The sequence below is a fragment of the Hyperolius riggenbachi genome, chromosome 1, assembly GCF_040937935.1.
Source record: "Hyperolius riggenbachi isolate aHypRig1 chromosome 1, aHypRig1.pri, whole genome shotgun sequence".
In the NCBI taxonomy this organism is placed as follows: Eukaryota; Metazoa; Chordata; class Amphibia; order Anura; family Hyperoliidae; genus Hyperolius; species Hyperolius riggenbachi.
In genome coordinates, this window is record NC_090646.1 from 573365294 (window position 1) to 573385366 (window position 20073).

A 20073-nucleotide genomic window follows, 5' to 3' on the forward strand; every position below is an offset into this window, starting at 1 on the left:
ATATTGTTCCAAATTTTACTGACAAGTTAGAGAGACACTTGTGGCAGTGGTGTCTCCAGGTAGGGTTTCTGTGTGTGTGTAATAGTAAAAAGTGTATTGCTTAACTACCTGGGGACTGCCTAACACCGATGGGTGTGGCCACGGCGGCAGCCTCAGGACCACCTAACGCCAAGTCCTGGGGCTGCAGTTTGCAGGAGATCCTGCGCAGGCTGTGCACGCATCTCCTGCTCGGGGGGCGGAGCTCCGTCCCGCCTTCAGTCTCCGAGCGGCAATCGCTGCTCGGGAGACTGTTAGACGGTGAAAGCGCCGTCTCATTACATGTACAGCGCTGTCCCCCTGGGAGACATGAGGGTGATCGGCTGTCATAGGCTAAAGCTTATGACAGCTGATCACGCTGATTGGCTGGCGGAGGGAGGGAGGGGGGAACAAATACATAATAAAAAATCAATGAAATTTATTTAAAAAAAAAGACAAACAAACACAAATAAATAAATAAACAAACCGAGCCAAATCCAGGGGGCAGTCTGACCCCACCAACAGAGAGCTCAGCTTGGCTGCAGTGGCCAACAAAGAGCTCTGTTGGTGGGGAGAAAAGGGGGGGGGAATCACTTGTGTGCTGTGTTGTGCGGCCCTGCAGCTTGGCCTTAAAGCTGCAGTGGCCAATTTAAAAAAAAATGCCTGGTCTTTAAGGGTGTTTACCACTGTGGTCCTCAAGTGGTTAAACAACAGCTATCAAAGAAACTGTTCTTCTGTAAACCCCACATACCTAAATGGCTTTTAGCCAGCAACAATAGGAAACTTTTCAGGAGTCTCTCATCACAGCCTGTGTGAAAAAAAGTCTTGTTTACCTGCTGTTTGTAGCAATTTGTGTCGGCATTAGGGGGAGGGGGAGGCAGAACTGAACTGTAACCTAGCTGTAAACTGTTTACTTTCCACTGCGAGGCAGAAAGAGAGAGAGACAGAAACACACAGACATAGCTGCAACTGATGATTATTTACACACTATTAGAGGCTATATTTCTGATTTCTATGATTCTGAACACATTTTACTCACAGTATTAGAGCCAGTGAAGATTGTTTATGTATGCTGGATGTGCTGGGCACAGTCCTACATAATAATGCTCACAGTGAAAACTGTTCTCTGTAAATGTCATATTTTCTTCTCATAACAAATGAAGAGATGAAAACTATCCTTTGTATTGCTATTTGCTAGTAATTACTGGAAATAAACGTGGCATTTAGAATTTTAGTTAACTTTGATAGTTGTCCTTTAAGTATCCAAAGTTCAAGAAAGTAGACATATATCATTGGATTAAGTAGTAGGCTTATATTAGAGCATTTCAGAACACACACTAGTTGTTTCAAGTTTGACCCTTGAACATATACATTGTGACTAAATACCCACCCCACAGGAAGTGACATATAGCATAAATATGAATTGCCTAGAGTGCTGAAAAGTTTTTAACAGAAGATGAAAAATTTACCGTCTAGGAGAAAACTTGGGAGAAAAAAGGGAATAGGATCAGGCTCATAATGTCTACCTCTAAAGTGTGAGGCTAAAGCTACAAAACGTACATTCTATCATCATATGCATTCTATAATACCATTCCAGTAGATTTATTTCTAAGTTTCAGTCCATAACTGAATTATTTATACTTAATTTTTCTGTAGTAGATTCCCCCCTGTAAAGAACAACTATACATACTATTAAACACATTCATCCATCTTGGATCACATTGTAACAAAATGTTATTCCTGTCCCTTCTTTCCAGGTTTCTTGCCAGTATTAAAATTGTCACCACCTGTGATAAACTGAATGTAAATCAGGTAGAGGTACTATTTAACAACGAGAAAACAGTTACGTGAATTGGATATTGGGGCTGTTCTAGATGCAGATCTATGTCATCTGCCCATCACATTAGGCGCTTTCTTTTGGCTTCTATGACAATGTAATAGACAACCTCTCCTACTACACAGAATCAGAAAATCCAAGCTATGCTTGAGGGTTCTTCCGGATTTCAAGGAAACCTATGTTGATCTTCATGATGTGAGTTATAAGTTGCTGGTGCCTGGGGATCTGTACAGTGTGGAGTATATAAGAACCCCTGCTCTGGTACATAAGAACCTTCACTAACTTTCCTTCCAGCAAGCACAATACTCACTAGAATCATCAGAATTATGTGTATCTAGAATCCATCTTAAAGGAGAACTCTGAATATAGTCTTCTGCTGAAACAGTGGTTCTTAAAGTAAATTAATAGCAAGAACCTAGAAGATTCTTACATCTATAGCTTGTCTTAGATGACGATTATAGATTTCCATCTAGAAGAGCTTTAGGGTCTTTTCACTTCCCTAGCCTTTTTTACATCCTCCAATTCGGTTTCACATAATTGGCTCTCAAAAACGGACTCTTTCTCATGTGGGCTAAACACAATGCCGTTACTGTCATGTACATGAGAGGGGGAGGCAGATTGTGTCTTTTTCAAATGGCAGCATGTACTGTATCCAACAATTTATCAACAACAGCCAATGGCCCATATGCAATTAACTTTTTCTCCTGAGTTTTCTACTAGATGATATTTATAAACAAGTCAATAAAATGCATTTGAAGCCACCAGAAAAAAAGAAAATACTCAAAATAATTTTGGTAGTACTTTTCACTTACTTTTTGGTGCCTTTTTAGTTAAAAAGTGCTGGAAAGTTATTTTAAATCAAAGATGAAAAATGTTCTTCTAGGAGAAAACTCAGGAGAAAAAGTGAATTGCATATGGCCCAATATGTTGTAGATGTTGTTTCATGCATGATGTATCGGGAACAGTATATGGGCTGCACCACTAGACTTCGTGGACTTCTAGTAATAAACAAGTACATGCAGAGAATATGAGATCCTTTAATTTTAAAGGTGTGGAGAAATTAACTCATGCAGTTAGAGGAGGGGATGCATATCACAAGCTTCTATTATGTGAGGCTAAGTGGATCTATAACTTGGGGACTAGAATACTGGGAGATTTGAATGCAAAATGGGATCTTTTGTACTAATATCTATGTTACACCTCAGTCGATAGGCACCCTAGTGAGGGTATCCGTGTGCTAAGCTGATATGGCGCTGTAGTCCAGCAGCTCCCAAAGCATAAGTAGAAGAGATCAGCAGCACCACGCAGATGTATTTAAGCTCTTTATTGCATAAAGATAAAGCCCAGGGACAGCGACAGACGCTGTTTCGGAGGCAAACTCCTTCCTCAAGCTGTATAGGCTCACTCAAAGAGATAACAACCACAATAGCATTTATATACAGTTTCTTCATATGTAGTTTATGTATTTAAATGCCCATGTGGGCTATTATATGTGGGAGAGACCACCCAGCGTTTGCGTGAACGTATCTCCTCACATAAATCGGCCATTAGGACCAAGAATATGTCTCAATCTGTCTCGGCCCATTTTACCCAGTTCCGCCACCCTATACCACAGCTCCGTGTGCAAGTCATTGATGGGGTTCCTGTTCATTTTAGAGGTAACAGGGAAAAATAATTACTTAGGTGGGAGGCGGGTTGGATCAAGAGGTTGGGTACCCTGGGAGGGGGCGGTCTTAACCGGTATTACGAACTTTCTTTTTGCATTTAAACCTTTATATTCAAATTGAGTGTAAGATTAATTGATATATTGTGCCCTTACATATTTTTGTGTGGTCTGCTATGCCGCGTTGGCGGTGTGCTGACTGCCGAGTCCAGCTATGTGTGTTTCCCTTGTGGGTTACACTTTGAGTATACTGGGAGTTGCTGTTTTTTGATGTGTGGGCTTCTTTATTGCTATTGTATTTTTTACATCTAATACAATGATTTATTCATAAGGGGGGTTATCCATTATGGCACACTCAGCGTTACTTATACCACAGCACTAACATTTTTTGCTTTTGGTCATCATTTGATGATTTATGATGCTGACTTTGTCAGCATGTGATGTATTACATGCGTTTTACGCTTCAAGTTTGCGGATTTCTGCGTTCGGCATAGCGGCTATTTGTATGGTTCCGCATATGACCTTATGCGTACGCTTTTACGCTTTCTTTAGGACACTTTTATGCATGGACGCAGTTTAGTTTTTAAGGATATGACACTTTTTAAATTCTGCTGTGGTAACGGCTGCTGATTTGCATATCTGTTCCCCATCAGGTCCTCTCATTATGCTTTGCCCTGTGATTGGACATTCATGTTTTTTTGTATTGTGATGTTATCTGATTGGTCCATGTGACCTTATTGAAACTGTATATAAATGCCATTGTGGTTGTTATCTCTTTGAGTGAGCCTATACAGCTTGAGGAAGGAGTTTGCCTCCGAAACAGCGTCTGTCGCTGTCCCTGGGCTTTATCTTTATGCAATAAAGAGCTTAAATACATCTGCGTGGTGCTGCTGATCTCTTCTACGTATTAATATCTATTACATTAATGTGTTTAGGTTTCTTTTGAAACGTTAGCATTAAAGTGATATTATATTGAATTTAACTGTGTTGTGACAACTCCGGTCCATACTTTCTATAGATCTGATTACCTATCAGTTGTGTGGCGGAGTTGACCCTATATATGTCATATCCTTTGTGTGTTGCCCAAGATATGACTATGAAACAAGTCACCTGCCTTTTCTACTTGTCGTTTGTGCCTAATAAAAGTTCCTGGATGCATTATGCCGTGGTGTGCTGCGGGCTTTCTTGCTGAAACTACATTTATTAATAAATAAGAGTTTTATATAGAAGAAAGTCTCCAGGTGTTTGGCAACTTGAACGATGGCTGGAACAGGGACACTTTGCTTGAGGATTATAAGTGGCATCCCTACCAATAAGAACTGTAGATAGTTAACTAAATATCTAATAACTTTCTAAGAGGGATGAGAGGGGGCAAACAACCCTCCTTGACCCTGCCTGTGGACACCCATGCATACATAACTCCCCTTTACACGCTTAATATATTCAGACACCTTCTAATTCTTTTCCTCTGTAATCCTGAGGATGTATCTTTCTTGTGTCATTTTTATTATATTGCTTTTCATCTGGGACTCTGTGCCAAGTCTGCCAAGTTTGAATATATTGCATTAAACATGAGGAGGAAAAAAGTTTTAATAGACTAATATTTTACAAAGGTCATTTGTATAGAAACGGATTTGGTGATTTTTTTTAAAATATGTGTTTACTGCGTATCCTGCAATACACCTGCAGTGAGGAAGATTAAAGTATCTAACTTATTATGAATGTACAATAAAAAATGGAAAATGCTCCTTTTTGAATGGGGAGATAATTGAACTGTGATTTAGAATAGAGACAGTTTGTTCAAGCACAACATTGCGGTGAACATTAAATTCATCTGGAAGTGAAAATTTTAGGGTTTCTTTAACCTTAAAATTCTTTAAAAAAAAACTTAAACCATAGAAATAAGCATTATGCTTAACTCACTAAAAGGTTTGCCAAAGCTAATATCAAAAAATCTTTATGACAAAAAAAACGAGTTGATGACCTCCAACAAATAATTTTTTATCTTATCAAGGTTATAAAGACCGCAGGAAAGCAATCTCTTATCTTCTTCTGAATAATTTTCCACAATAAGTTACTTATTTAAGGTTAATTTGCTTCTCTCCACATAAACACATTATGAATTCCATAATGATGCATTAAGATAACTCCAATGAACACATCTGATTTCACAGACAATCCATTAGACCACCACACTGGTCAGCCATCAGTCCTGCACTCACATTAACATAAGTAATTAGCATTTGATCACTGTCTCAGTTAGCCTGGTGAGACTGCAGCCATTTTGAATTCTTAAAACTGTAACCTAGCACATAAGATTACATCCCTTATAAATATACTGCTTCCCAACATTATTTTTTTATACAATATTTTATAGTAGATATCAAGGTCAGAGAACAGAAAAAAAACTTGCAAGTTTCACTATATATCTATTTGCCAACATAAAACCAGCAAATGGTTATTCAGGTAATACCTTTAAATTTGGGACCAGGGTAAGTAGAATCTATGCTGCATCTGTGGGTCTCTAACTCTGATGCAGCATAGATTCTACGCCATGGCTTACCATGGTCCCGAGCCAATTGCTGCTCCAGGAGGAAGTGAACTCGGCTGCCAAGTGACCACCAAGCATCCTCCTATCAGTCAAGAGCCATTTTCACTGGCTCCTGACCTCCTGATCACTGTGAGCCAATCATAGTGATCGGGAAGTGAAAGCATGAAAAAAAAAGCCTTTGGTCTTTAAAGGGACCAGAGGCACCCGGCCCAAAGGAGTTAATCACTAATTGCACTTAGTTTATTGCAAACTTTCAAAGCTGACAGATTTTAACTGTTTATTTTTTCCGCTGGAGTGGTCCTTTACGTTTCTTCTTCAGCCTGAAACAGAACTGGATCAGAACGGTACAGTAAGGTTTTCATCCAGTTCTGTACAATGTCTGGAGAAAAAACGTATGGTTTGATTCACTAAGGTGCAGGATCATGTCCTAAACAGCTACAGGACGCGACAGGGCTCAGGGCAGAAGTGAAGGAGCATGGTGGGCAGCATGGTGGCATAGTGGTTAGCGCTCTCACCTTGCAGCGCTTGGACCCCAGTTCAAATCCCAGGCAGGTCAACATCTGCAAGGAGTTTGTATGTTTTCCCCTTGTCTGCCGGGGTTTCCTCCAGGCACTCCAGTTTCCTCCCACATCCCCAAAACATACAGATAAATTAATTGGCTTCCCCCTAAAAATTGGCCCTAGACTACGATACATACACTACACGATACATACATAGACATAAGACTATGGTAGGGACTAGATTGTGAGCTCCTCTGAGAGATAGTGTCAAGACAATATACTCTGTACAACACTGCGTAATATGTCAGTGCTATATAAATACTTAAATAAATAAATAAGAGCGGCCTCTAAATACAAGGTTAGCAGCACATGGTACACGGGCTGCGTGTAGCGTGTGCTGAGGATTTTAACTAGCGCTGTCCTCATGGGGTAATCTCAGTATTTTCTTTATTCTTTACAAAAGCAGTTCCTACCTGTTTGCATACAGTATATGTTGCCAGTTTGAATGAGCAACTGCCGTTCCATAGGTGCCTTCGAAAATAAAGAAAGACCTGAGAATTCTCCATTAGGAGGTAAGCTAGTCCAAAACCTGTCAGATTTTTACTATCTTCTTTCTCCCCTTCTTTATTTAATTTTATGAAATAATTAAATTTGATTGGCAAATTCTGATTAGCAAATATGATGAGACTTTATGCCCAACACCAAGAGAGTGGTGATGAAGCCTATCAATATGGTTGGGCCTTCATAAACTGTGGCTAGGCTCTGAGCTAATCAAGAAAAAAAAAAAAAAGATTTTTACTATCTACATAGGGAAAAAAATAATAATTAGAACAATTAGCTCACTTTACTTTAGGGAAGATGTACATTTTAAATATACTGTATGCATAAGCAAGATTGAAGATGTTACACTTTTTCTTGACAATGGGGCTTTAAAGAGACTCTGAAGCAAAAAAAAAAAAATATTATGATTTAATGAATTGGTTGTGTAGTACGGATAATTACTAGAACATTAGTGGCAAAGAAAATATTCTCATATTTTTATTTTCAGTTATATAGTTTTTTTCTTTTATAACATTGCATCATTCTCTAATATTTGCAGTTTACACACTACTCGGCATTCTAAATGCATTTTACAGAGCAGGCTAGTGAACTTTTGAACTGTCCTCTGCAGGAAATAAAAAACAATACAGTGACTGACACTTGAGATAATAAGCTTCAGAAGACAGAGCTCTTTGTGACTTTGAAAGTCGTGGAGCTCAATGGCTCTTTTGCATAGATAACAATGGGAGTTTCTTAACTCTTCCTGTACTGGAAATAATATTTGACTTATGTCTCTGCTCCTAATGTTTTATTTCTTAGCTGTACTACACATACAAATCATTATATCATAAGTTTATTTGCGCTTCAGTGTCTCTTTAAGCAACACAAATATAGTTACATCTCTTTCAAATGCTGCAACAGCTCTTATATGCAATCATATTCAGGCAGCTTACAGTAAATAATAAGGTACAAAAATAGATCCATGAGTGAAATAATTAAATTTACTTTATTCTGTAATCAAAGATATCTCCAAGTGGCATTACAATACAGGCATTCTTATTTCCATGGAAAAGGAAATACATGCTAGCATCACTTTTAATTATGCAAATATGGTCATTCAGTTTCATTTTATGAGAAGCATTATTTAAATGAGTTTTAATGTTAAGTGCAGCTTCTGGGCAATCTATGTATTCCTGAGAATCATGAGACTATTGTAATTGAACCATTTCAAAACTATATGCCCTTTAAAGTTCTTGCAGAAACAGCACTACTGTTTTTTTAAGCAAGATTCTATACTTTTTTTTAAACTTCTCTACAGAATCAATTGAAGTCAGCCTCTCAATTTTAATAGCTGCTTATAAAATAATTACTTTCCTTCGTAAAAATTATGCAAGGTTTTCAAGAGGTGCATAAATGTCAATAAATAATTAATATTTTATTATTAAACATATTTTTATTACTCAAACATGTATTAAAGAACCACAGTAAGTATGTTTTTACTTACCATACCTGAAGTTATGCAGAAAATTAGAGAGCTGTAGTTGGGCTATTAATAGCTTTGCTGAAGACGTACCTCTAAGTTACAGTGGTTCAGTGCATTTAAAGAAAACCTGAAGTGAGGGGGTAGTGGAGGCTGCCATTTTAAGCAATGCAAATTGCCTGGCTGTCTTGCTGATCCTCTGCCTCTAATACTTTTAGTGGCTGTATATTGTAATGGTTAAGGGCTCTGCCTCAGGAGATGTGGGTTCAGAACTCGGTTCTTTCTGTTTAGTAAGCCAACACCTATTCAGTAAGGAGTCCTTGGGCTAGACTCCCTAACATTGCTACTGCCTATAGAGCGCGTCCTAGTGGCTGCAGCTCAAGTGCTTTGAATCCGCTCGGAGAAAAGTGCAATATAGATATTATTTGTCTTCTCAAGCCATAGACCCTGAAGAAGTATGCAGATCACGCCGCTGACGTGGCGTGTGTGACGTCACACATGCACCGCCGTGCTATGCGCTGGGAGCTTGTATGAGGCTAATTGAGAATCGGACGGGCACTGCAACACAGGACAGGTAATGTATAAATGCACACATGCACACATGTACAGTTATACACTGGGAAAACAGTGTCGGGGGTTTTGTAACGTTCTTTGCTCATCTTGGTATCGCTCCCCATTACCGCCATTCACCCGATCGAGCAAGTCGGCCCTACATCTTGCAGCATGTATGACTGAGACATTGCATCGTCGATCAGGCATGCACTTGGTAACTAGAGATGTCACGAACATCACATTTTCCGTTCGCAAGTTGCGAATGGAAACTTTTGCAAATGTTCGCGAACAGGCGAATCCGGCAAACTGCCATCGACTTCAATGGGCAAGCGAGTTTCATAACTTATAAAGACTGTTTCTGGCCACAAAAGTGATGGAAAAGTTGTTTCATGGGGTCTAAGACCTGGACTGTGGCATGCCAAAGGGGGATCCATGCCAAAAGTCCCACCAAAAATAACGGAGTTGATACAAAGTTGGGTTGTAATCTCTAAAGGGCAGAAAACACATTACATTCCTACAAATAATGCACTGGAGTGGTAATGTACCTGCAACTTAACCACTTGCCGACCGCCTTAAGCTGATGGGCGGCAGCAAGGGCTGGGCCCAAACGACCGCAATACGCCCATCGGCGGTGGCGGCGGCGGGCGTGGTTATGTGTGAGGCGATGAGCTGCCGGCGACTGGCTCCGCCCCCCGCGCTGTAACCCGCCGGCCGTTCGCAAGCGCCGGCGGGTTACTAGCACCCGGATCGCCGCACGGATAGTGTATAATAGGCTTTGTAATGTATACAAAGCCTTTTATACTGGCTGCCTCATGCCCTGGTGGTCCCAGTGTCCGAGGGACCACCAGGGCAGGCTGCAGCCACCCTAGTCTGCACCAAGCACACTGATCCTGCCCCCCCCTTCCCTCTAATCGCCCACAGCACCCCTCAGACCCCATCCCCCCCTGCCCACCCCCCAGATCCCTGTTTGCACCCAATCACCCCCCTAATCACCCATCAATCACTCCCTGTCACTATCTAAAAACGCTATTTTTTTTAACCCTAAACTGCCCCCTGCTCCCTCCTGATCACCCCCCCACCCCTCAGATTCTCCCCAGACCCCCCCCCATGTGTACTGTATGCATCTATCCCCCCTGATCACCTGCCAATCACCTGTCAATCACCTGTCAATCACCCATCAATCACCCCCTGTCACTGCCACCCATCATTCAGCCCCTAACCTGCCCCTTGCGGGCAATCTGATCACCCACCCACACCAATAGATCGCCCGCAGATCCGACATCAGATCACCTCCCAAGTGCAGTGTTTACATCTGTTCTCTACTCTAAACACTCACTAATTACCCATCAATCACCCATCAATCACCCCCTATCACCACCTGTCACTGTTACCCATCAGATCAGACCCTAATCTGCCCCTTGAGGGTACCCAATCACCCGCCTACACGCTCAGATTGCCCTCAGACCCCCCCTTATCAATTCACCAGTGCAATATTTACATCTCTTCTTCCCTGTAATAACCCACTGATCACCTGTCAATCACCTATCAATCACCCATCAATCACCCCCTGTCACTGCCACCCATCAATCAGCCCCTAACCTGCCCCTTGCGGGCAATCTGATCACCCACTCACACCAATAGATAGCCCGCAGATCCGATGTCAGATCACCTCCCAAGTGCAGTGTTTACATCTGTTCTCTCCTCTAAACACCCACTAATTACCCATCAATCACCCCCTATCACCACCTGTCACTGTTACCTATCAGAATAGACCATAATCTGCCCCTTGCGGGCACCCAATCACTCGCCCCACATGCTCAGATTGCCCTCAGGCCCCCTCTTATCAGTTCGCCAGTGCAATATTTACATCTCTTCTTCCCTGTAATAACCCACTGATCACCTGTCAATCACCTATCAATCACCCATCAATCACCCCCTGTCACTGCCACCCATCAATCACCCCCTGTCACTGCCACCCATCAATCAGCCCCTAACCTGCCCCTTGCGGGCAATCTGATCACCCACCCACACCAATAGATCGCCCGCAGATCCGACGTCAGATCACCTCCCAAGTGCAGTGTTTACATTTGTTCTCTACCCTAAACACCCACTAATTACCCATCAATTACCCCTTGTCACTGATACCCATCAGATTAGACCCTAATCTGCCCCTAGGGCACCCAATCACCCGCCCACACCCTCAGAACACCCTTAGACCCCAGCCCTGATCACCTCGCCAGGGCATTGCTTGCATCTATTTCCCCCCTCTAATCACTCCTTGAGACACCCATCAATCACCTCCTGTCACCACCTGTCACCCCCTAGCACACCTACCCATCAGATCAGGCCCTAATTTGCCCCGTGTGGGCTCTTGATCACTCGGCCAAACCCTCAGACCCCCTTCCGATCACCTCCCCAGTGCATTGATTGTATCTATTTTCCCCTCTAACCACCCCCTGAGACACCCATCAATCACCTCCTGTCACCCCCCTAGCACTCCTATCCATCAGATCAGGCCCAATACAACCTGTCATCTAAGAGGCCACGCTGCTTATGACCGGTTCCACAAAATTTGCCCCCTCATAGACCACCTGTCATCAAAATTTGCAGATGCTTATACCCCTGAACAGTCATTTTGAGAAATTTTCCTGACTTCTCATGGTTTTGGGCCCGTAAAATGCCAGGGCAGTATAGAAACCCCACAAGTGACCCCATTTTAGAAAAAAGACCCCCCAAGGTATTCTGTTAGGTGTATGACGAGTTCATAGAAGATTTTATTTTTTGTCAACAGTTAGCGGAAATTGATTTTTATTGTTTTCTTCACAAAGTGTCATTTTTCACTAACTTGTGACAAAATGGGGTCACTTGTGGGGTTCCTATACTGCCCTGGCATTTTAGGGGCCCTAAACCGTGAGGAGTAGTCTAGAAAACAAATGCCTCAAAATGAATAGTGACGTTGGGCCCCTTAGCGCACCTAGGCTGCAAAAAAGTGTCACACATGTGGTATCACCGTACTCAGAAGAAGTAGTATAATGTGTTTTGGGGTGTATTTTTATACATACCCATGCTGGGTGGGAGAAATCTCTCTGTAAATGGACAATTGTGTGTAAAAAAATCAAACAATTGTCATTTACAGAGATATTTCTCCCACACAGCATGGGTATGTGTAAAAATACACCACAAAACACATTATACTACTTCTCCTGAGTACGGCAGTACCACATGTGTGGCATTTTTTTGCACCCTAACTGCACTAAGGGGCCCAAAGTCCAATGAGTACCTTTAGGAATTCACAGGTCATTTTGCGACATTTGGTTTCAAGACTACTCCTCACGGTTTAGGGCCCCTAAAATGCCAGGGCAGTATAGGAACCCCACAAAAAAAATCAAAAAATTGTCATTTACGGAGATATTTCTCCCACCCAGCATGGGTATGTGTAAAAATACACCCCAAAACACATTATACTACTTCTCCTGAGTACGGCAATGCCACATGTGTGGCACTTTTTTGCAGCCTAACTGCGCTAAGGGGCCCAAAGTCCAATGAGCATCTTTAGGCTTTACAGGGGTGCTTACAATTAGGCACCCCCCAAAATGCCAGGACAGTGAACACACCCCACAAATGACCCCATTTTGGAAAGTAGACACTTCAAGGTATTCAGAGAGGAGCACAGTGAGTCCGTGGCAGATTTCATTTTTCTTTTGTCGCAAGTTAGAAGAAATGGAAACTTTTTTTTTTGTCACAAAGTGTCATTTTCCGCTAACTTGTGACAAAAAATAAAATCTTCTATGAACTCACCATGCCTCTCACTGAATACTTTGGGATGTCTTCTTTCCAAAATGGGGTCATTTGGGGGTATTTATGCTATCCTGGAATTTTAGCACCTCATGAAACATGACAGGGGGTCAGAATAGTCAGAGATGCTTGAAAATAGGAAAATTCACTTTTGGCACCATAGTTTGTAAACGCTATAACTTTTACCCAATCCAATAAATATACACTGAATGTTTTTGTTTTTTTTATCAAAGACATGTAGCAGAATAACTTTCGCGCTCAAATGTATAGGAAATTTTACTTTATTTGAAAAATGTCAGCACAGAAAGTTAAAAAAGTCATTTTTTTGACAAAAATCATGTCTTTTTTGATGAATATAATAAAAAGTAAAACTCGCAGCAGCAATCAAATAGCACTAAAAGAAAGCTGTATTAGTGACAAGAAAAGGAGGTAAAATTCATTTAGGTGGTAGCTTGTATGACCGAGCAATAAACCGTGAAAGCTGCAGTGGTCTGAATGGAAAAAAAGGCTCTGGTCCTTAAGGGGCGAAAAGACTGTGGTCCTCAAGTGGTTAATGTAGCAACAATAGCAGTAGTACTGTGCACAGCTCTGGATGTCAGTGGGCTGTGGAGTGTCACACACAGAGAAATGCAATAGAACTATCAGAATACAGTTAAATAATAATGATGCACTGGAGTGGTACTGTGCCTGCAGCTTAATGTAGCAACAGCAGTAGTGTGCACACAGCTCTGGGTGTCAGTGGACTGTGGAGTGTCACACACACACACACAAAAAACAGGAGACCAATGTACTAGCCCTTTAAAAGGGCTGTTTTGTGGTTCTTTCACAGCATGTGAGTAACAAGAACACAGGCCTAGCTAATACTTTCCCTACCTATCTGCTGCAAGTCTGTCCCTGCTCTCACTAGTCACACAGTCAGCAGCAAGCAGAGAATGAATTCAATATGGCCATCGCAACTGCTTTTTAATAGGGGCAGGAGTCCAGGAGGGGATGCTAGCTGATTGGCTGCCATGTGTCTGACTGTGAGGCAAGGGGTCAAAGTTTGGCTCCATGATGATGTATAGAGGAGGGTCGAACATGCCATATGTTCGCCATGAATGCAAACAGTGGAGATTCGCCGGCAACTGTCCGCCGATGAACTGTTTGGGCCATCTTCTATTGGTGACACCAATTTTAATATGATTCGATTATAATAATTGAGTTGGGTGATCTATTGGCAGCCAAGTCGGCTTAATAGTTAATCAGATAACCAGATGTGGAGGTTTACATCAGGTATTTGCATCTGCCTTAAATTAGGAGGCCAAATTCATGAAGCCTGAACACCTTCCTGTATTGAATATTAATACCACTCTTAATAACAGTGGTGGCAATGCAAACACAGTAACACCGTTTTATCTTAAATGTACAGTCTTGTGAATAATGGAAGCCTGTGGGTAAATGTTTTTGCTTTGCTGTTTAAAGCTGGATTACTGCAGCTCAGAATTGTAAAGTAAAAATAGCAACCCATTACACATATTTATATGAAAGTCCATGAATCTCATGCAATATACAAAATGTAATGATATTTCTATGTAAATGGAATGACCTGCACAGAAACCTCTCATGCTTCTATATGTAACGATGATTTGTATTGAACATGATGTCCTAATTCATATAATTAATCTACGTATCTTTATTGCAGTTGACCTTGGAAAAGTCAATGAGTCTGCCAATGGAGAATGTCTAGACGATGTGTAATTGATTCAGACCCTATATAAAGCAGCATAAGTGCCTATTTCATCAAATCCCTTTGTGTTTGTGAGATTCTTCCTATGAGATTATTGATTTGCTAGACATGGAGATGTACATTGATGAGGCTCTTGTTTGCGAACTAGCTCAATGTGTTGTTTACATACTTCAGAATGTTAATCTTCTTTTTATTAAAAGGTAAAAAAAAAAAAACTGCTCTCCATACACCACTGTTGTACTTAGTGTTGTTGCAGGGCCACCATCAGAAATGTTTGAGCCCCATACTGGGCAAACCTACTGGGTCTCCTCACTCCCATCTGCCTCCACATGGCAAAGCACAATTTTTGAATGCCTGAAAACACTAACGTCCAGGTGTCCACTTTTCATGCACTCCCATGGCTGGGAGCATTCTGTGTATGCTCAGTTTGTCAAGACTGCACAGAATGCTACCAACTATGAGTGTATAATGGAGGAAACATGCGGCACAGAACAGTGCATGTTCAGTGCCCCACAACCCAGCTGGATTGTGTGGACTTCAGAAGAGCACACCGGATAGGACTGAAAGGGTATTGAGGAAGCTGATGGACTACAAGGAGTTGGAAGGAGCTTCAGGTAAGTAAAAATGCTTTCCCGTCATTCGTCGGTTAGGTTTACTGTAATCACTAACTGACTAAGGTAACTCCTGGATGAGCCTCCACCACCTCTCATCATATTAATGAGCAGCCCATGTGTGGCACTGTTTGCTGGGCCCCATATTCACGTGGGCACCATAAAGCGGCCCTGTATTGATGTATTGCAGAGGTACACATCTTAGTGCTGGTAAGTCCCGGTGAGGAATGTAATTGCCAGCTAGTTAGCTACCAAAAAAGGATTGGCTGGTTATTGCTTTGGTTTTGAGTGGTGGGATGCTATAATGAAAAGGCGTACATAAGCTTATATACTTCTTTTACCATAGAGGAGACCAGCTTGGGAGCTCCTTGAGCCAAGACAGTAAAACACGCAGCGTGGTTTATGTGTTGAGCCATTCAGCTCTTAGTCACGGCTCAAAATATATAAACTACACTGGCTGTGCTCTAATAAATAGTCTGGAAGATCCCAGGCTGCCTGCTGGCTAATCTGTTGTAGATTTCATCTGTTTGTAAGTATATTGGGCTGTGCGTGGTTGCTGGCTTGGTACCAAGGACATGACAGGTGAAAGCTCTGCTATTATGCCTTCTGCACTATATTGGTTCACTTCTATCTATCTATCTATCTATCTATCTATCTATCTATCTATCTATCGACACATCTTTTCCATGTACTCAGACAGCCACATAATGTTCACGGAAGATGAATTCCACTTCCTTGGCAATAGATGGCTACAGAAGTGATTATGGTTCTATGCATAAGGACTACAACTAGGTGTGCACTACATTCAAGCGCTCTAAGCAATTTGGCAGCTCTGTGAGAACTCTTGTGTTTGCAACTATAGGTGTTTGGGTGTGGTAGAACTCATGAAGAAGAATTTGAACATTCGTACACAAATAAGAAATGGAGGGGCACAAAAAGGAACAAATCCAGAGAAAGCATTACCAAAAATAGCCACAGGATGTACCTTTTGATTCTAGGCCACCGCAGTTAAAATCTATGCCCTGTTTATGTCCTCTTTAGCCTGCCAGAGTGTAGATTTCACCTTTTGCGCACATCAGCCCTTCCTGTGGCTCTTCACGATCTTGCAACACTGCAGCCTGCTCACTCTGCTGTCACAGTGACAGCAGAGCTTCCATATTTCGAACAAGAGCCAATTTCACTGGCTTCTGACCTTGTAATTACTATGAGACAATCACGGTAATCACTGTTTACTAAAGGGAAAGGACGGCTCTGGTCCTTAAAGTGAACCTCCGGGCTAAAAATCTACTCAGCAGAACTAAAAAGGCTTGGTGTTTCTTTAACAGTTTCACAACATCAGAACTTTGTTTTTTCTTACCAAAGCATCATTTTTAGCTGCATTTTTAGCTAAGCTCCACCCATCAAAGAAAAAATGCCTGGGCTTTTTTTCCCTGATGCTGTGCAGAGCATTATGGGATTTCCTATGTTGTTATTCATGTTGCCTAGCAACTGGGGAGAGGTGCTCAGGACACAGGACAGATGGAACTGTGTCTCATGCTCCCTGTCACCTCCTTTCAACCAAAAAGATGGCTGCCATCATGAAATCAAACATATGCCTGTTCTTTTAAAACAGTGTGGGTAAGAGATTATATTACCGATCTATATTAATTAACATAACTAATGTAACTTAATGACAGTATGTTTGTTTAGGCTGGAGTTCCTCTTTAAGGGGTGGAACCGTCCGGTCCCAAAAGGGTTAATATTCAAATAAAGACAAAACAGAAGACACTTATATAGCGCATTTCTCCTGGTGGACTCAAAGCGCCAGAGCTGCAGCCACTAGGACGCGCTCTATAGGCAGTAGCAGTGTTAGGGAGACTTGCCTAAGGTCTCCTACTGAATAGGTGTTGGCTTACTGAACAGGTAGAGCCGAGATTCGAACCCAGGTCTCCCGTGTCAGAGCCAGAGCCCTTAACCATTACACTATCCAGCCACTCCAATACATTCCAACGACCCAAGATTATAGGTAGTTTGCCCCACAGAATGAACAGACAGTTGTATTCAATGAGGAGTATATGAATGGACATTGTTATCTTACCGGATCTTCTATTTAAAGTTGAGCCAATAGCAAGCAGAAGACATGAAGCTAGAAATAATCAGGGCAGTTTGTAAATGCTGAGGAGGATACAGATACAGCACTTGTTAACAGCTACAGTGGTCTAGGAACAAGGACTGCAATACTTGCTCAGGTGTAGCAGAATCATGAAGAAGTGTTTGAACAGTTTGATCAACAGTTTTTTTTTTGTTTGTAAGGCTCTGACTTTCTATACTCACTTCCTGATTCAGGCTGCATAGAAAATAAAAGTGACACATGATCATTGCCAGAAAACCAGTGATACACACAGGGCTGTATTTAGGGTTTGGGCTCCCCTAGGCACCCCAAACCTACGACCCCCCCCCCCCAGGAGGAGGACATTGGTGATAATTAGGCATGGCCACAGAATGCGGTGGGCGTGTCCATAACACCGTGGGTGTGGTCAATTAAAATTTCCTAGTAAGAGTGCAGCCCAAAGTCGGTGGGGCCATGTTTTCTCCCCAGGTATGAGTAAAGTGACCCTAAAAAAGCAAGTAGGAAATGTCCCCCCCCCCAACCCCCCCCCCCCCCACACACACACACACATTAGCCAGTGTTCTCTCGCACAAAATAGTGGTAGGTATTAGATTGTGAGCTCCCCTGAGAAAAGTCAGTATGACTATGTTCTCTGCAAAGTGCTGCAGAAGATGCCAGTGCTATATAAATACATAAGAATATGGTAGGACATTAGACTATGGTAGGATTAGATTGTAAGCTCCTCAGAGGATAGTCAGTGACATGACTATGTACTCTGTGAAGTACTGCTGAAGATGGCAGTACAATACAGTACAGTAGTATGGCAGCATGGTGGTGTAGTGGTTAGCGCTCTCGCCTTGCAGCACTGAGTCCCCGGTTCAAATCCCAGCCAGGTGAACATCTGCAAGGAGTTTGTATGTTCTCCTTGTGTCTGTGTGGGTTTCCTTAAGACACTCTGGTTTCCTCCAACAACATACAATACAGATAAGTTAATTGGCTTCCCCTAAAAATTGGCCCTAGACTACGATATATACATACACATATGACTTTGGAAGGGATTAGATTGTAAGCCGCACTGTAGGACAGTTAGTGACAAGACAATACATACTCTGTACAGCGCTGCGTAATATGTTGGTGCTATATAAATAACTAGTATAAGTACAGTCAGTGGCGGCTCCAGGGTTTTTTGGGGGGGTGCTATGCAGGTGCTGGACCAATTTTTGTGGCTATAACCTGCAGCGCGCGAAAAAATGGGCATGGCCATGACCAGATGAGGGCGGAGCTAACTGTAATTTAAAGTGAACCCGAGGTGAGAGTGATATGGAGGCTGCCATATTTATTTCCTTTTAAAGGGACACTTAAGCCAAATAAAAAAAAATAGTTTTACTTACCTGGGGCTTCTACCAGCCCCCTGATGCTGTCCGGTGCCTACATAGACTCGCTCCGATGCTCCTGGCCCTGCCGGCAGCCACTTCCGGTTTTGGCGACAGGAGCCGACAGGCCGGGAACGCGAGAGATTCTTCGCGTTCCTGGCCGTAATAGCACCCTCTATGCTGTTATAGCATATAGCATATATCATATAACAGCATAGAAGGCGCTATTACGTCCAGGAATGCGAAGAATCACTCGCGTTCCCGGCCTGTCGGCTCCTGTCGCTGAAACCCTAAGTGGCTGCCGGCAGGGCCAGGAGCATCAGAGCGAGTCTACATGGGCACCGGACAGCTTCATGGGGCTGATAGAAGCTCCAGGTGAGTAAAACTCATTTTTTTAATTTGGCTTAAGTGACCCTTTAAACAATACTAGTTGCCTGGCAGCCCTACTGATCTATTTGGCTGCAGTAGTGAACTGAATTACGCCAGAAACAAGCACGCAGCTAATCTTGTCAGTTCTGACAATATTGTCAGAAACCCCCGACCTGCTGCATGCTTGTTCAGGGTCTGTGGTTGAAAGAATTAGAGGCAGAGGACCAGCACGGCAGCCAGGCAACTGGTATTGCTTAAAATATTGCTCTCACCTCGGGTTCCCTTTAAAAGTGCAACGCAAAGACAGTGGGCCCAAGTTTTGGTCACCCTTTCCCCAGAAAATTCACATAATTGTGCAGGTTTTCTCAAGAAAATACACGTAATGTGAGCAGATTTGATGGGAATACGAGCAATAATGTCAGCAGATTTGATGGGAATACGAGCAATAATGTCAGCACAGATTTGATCAGAAATACGAGCAATAATGTCAGCAGATTTGATCAGAAATACGAGCAATAATGTCAGCAGATTTGATCAGAAATACGAGCAATAATGTCAGCACAGATTTGATCAGAAATACGAGCAATAATGTCAGCAGATTTGATCAGAAATACGTGCAATAATGTCAGCTGATTTGATCAGAAATACGAGCAATAATGTCAGCACAGATTTGATCAGAAATACGTGCAATATTGTCAGCAGATTTGATCAGAAATACGAGCAATAATGCCAGCAGATTTGATCAGAAATACGAGCAATAATGCCAGCAGATTTGATCAGAAATACGAGCAATAACGCCAGCAGATTTTATCAGAAATACGAGCAATAATGTCAGCAGATTTGATCAGAAATACGAGCAATAATGTCAGCAGATTTGATCAGAAATACGAGCAATAATGTCAGCAGATTTGATCAGAAATACGAGCAATAATGTCAGCAGATTTGATCAGAAATACGAGCAATAATGTCAGC

General features: G+C 42.1%; 1 long non-coding RNA gene across 1 annotated transcript in view; it reads left to right on the plus strand.

Annotated features, from left to right (window-relative positions):
• Nucleotides 1–15341: 15341 nt before the first annotated feature.
• LOC137557743 (uncharacterized) overlaps nucleotides 15342–20073 on the plus strand; it is a 35579-nt gene continuing 30847 nt past the window's right edge. Inside the window, exon 1 of the long non-coding RNA XR_011029616.1 lies at nucleotides 15342–15480. This is a non-coding gene — a long non-coding RNA (uncharacterized lncRNA). The remainder of the gene's footprint in view (nucleotides 15481–20073) is intronic.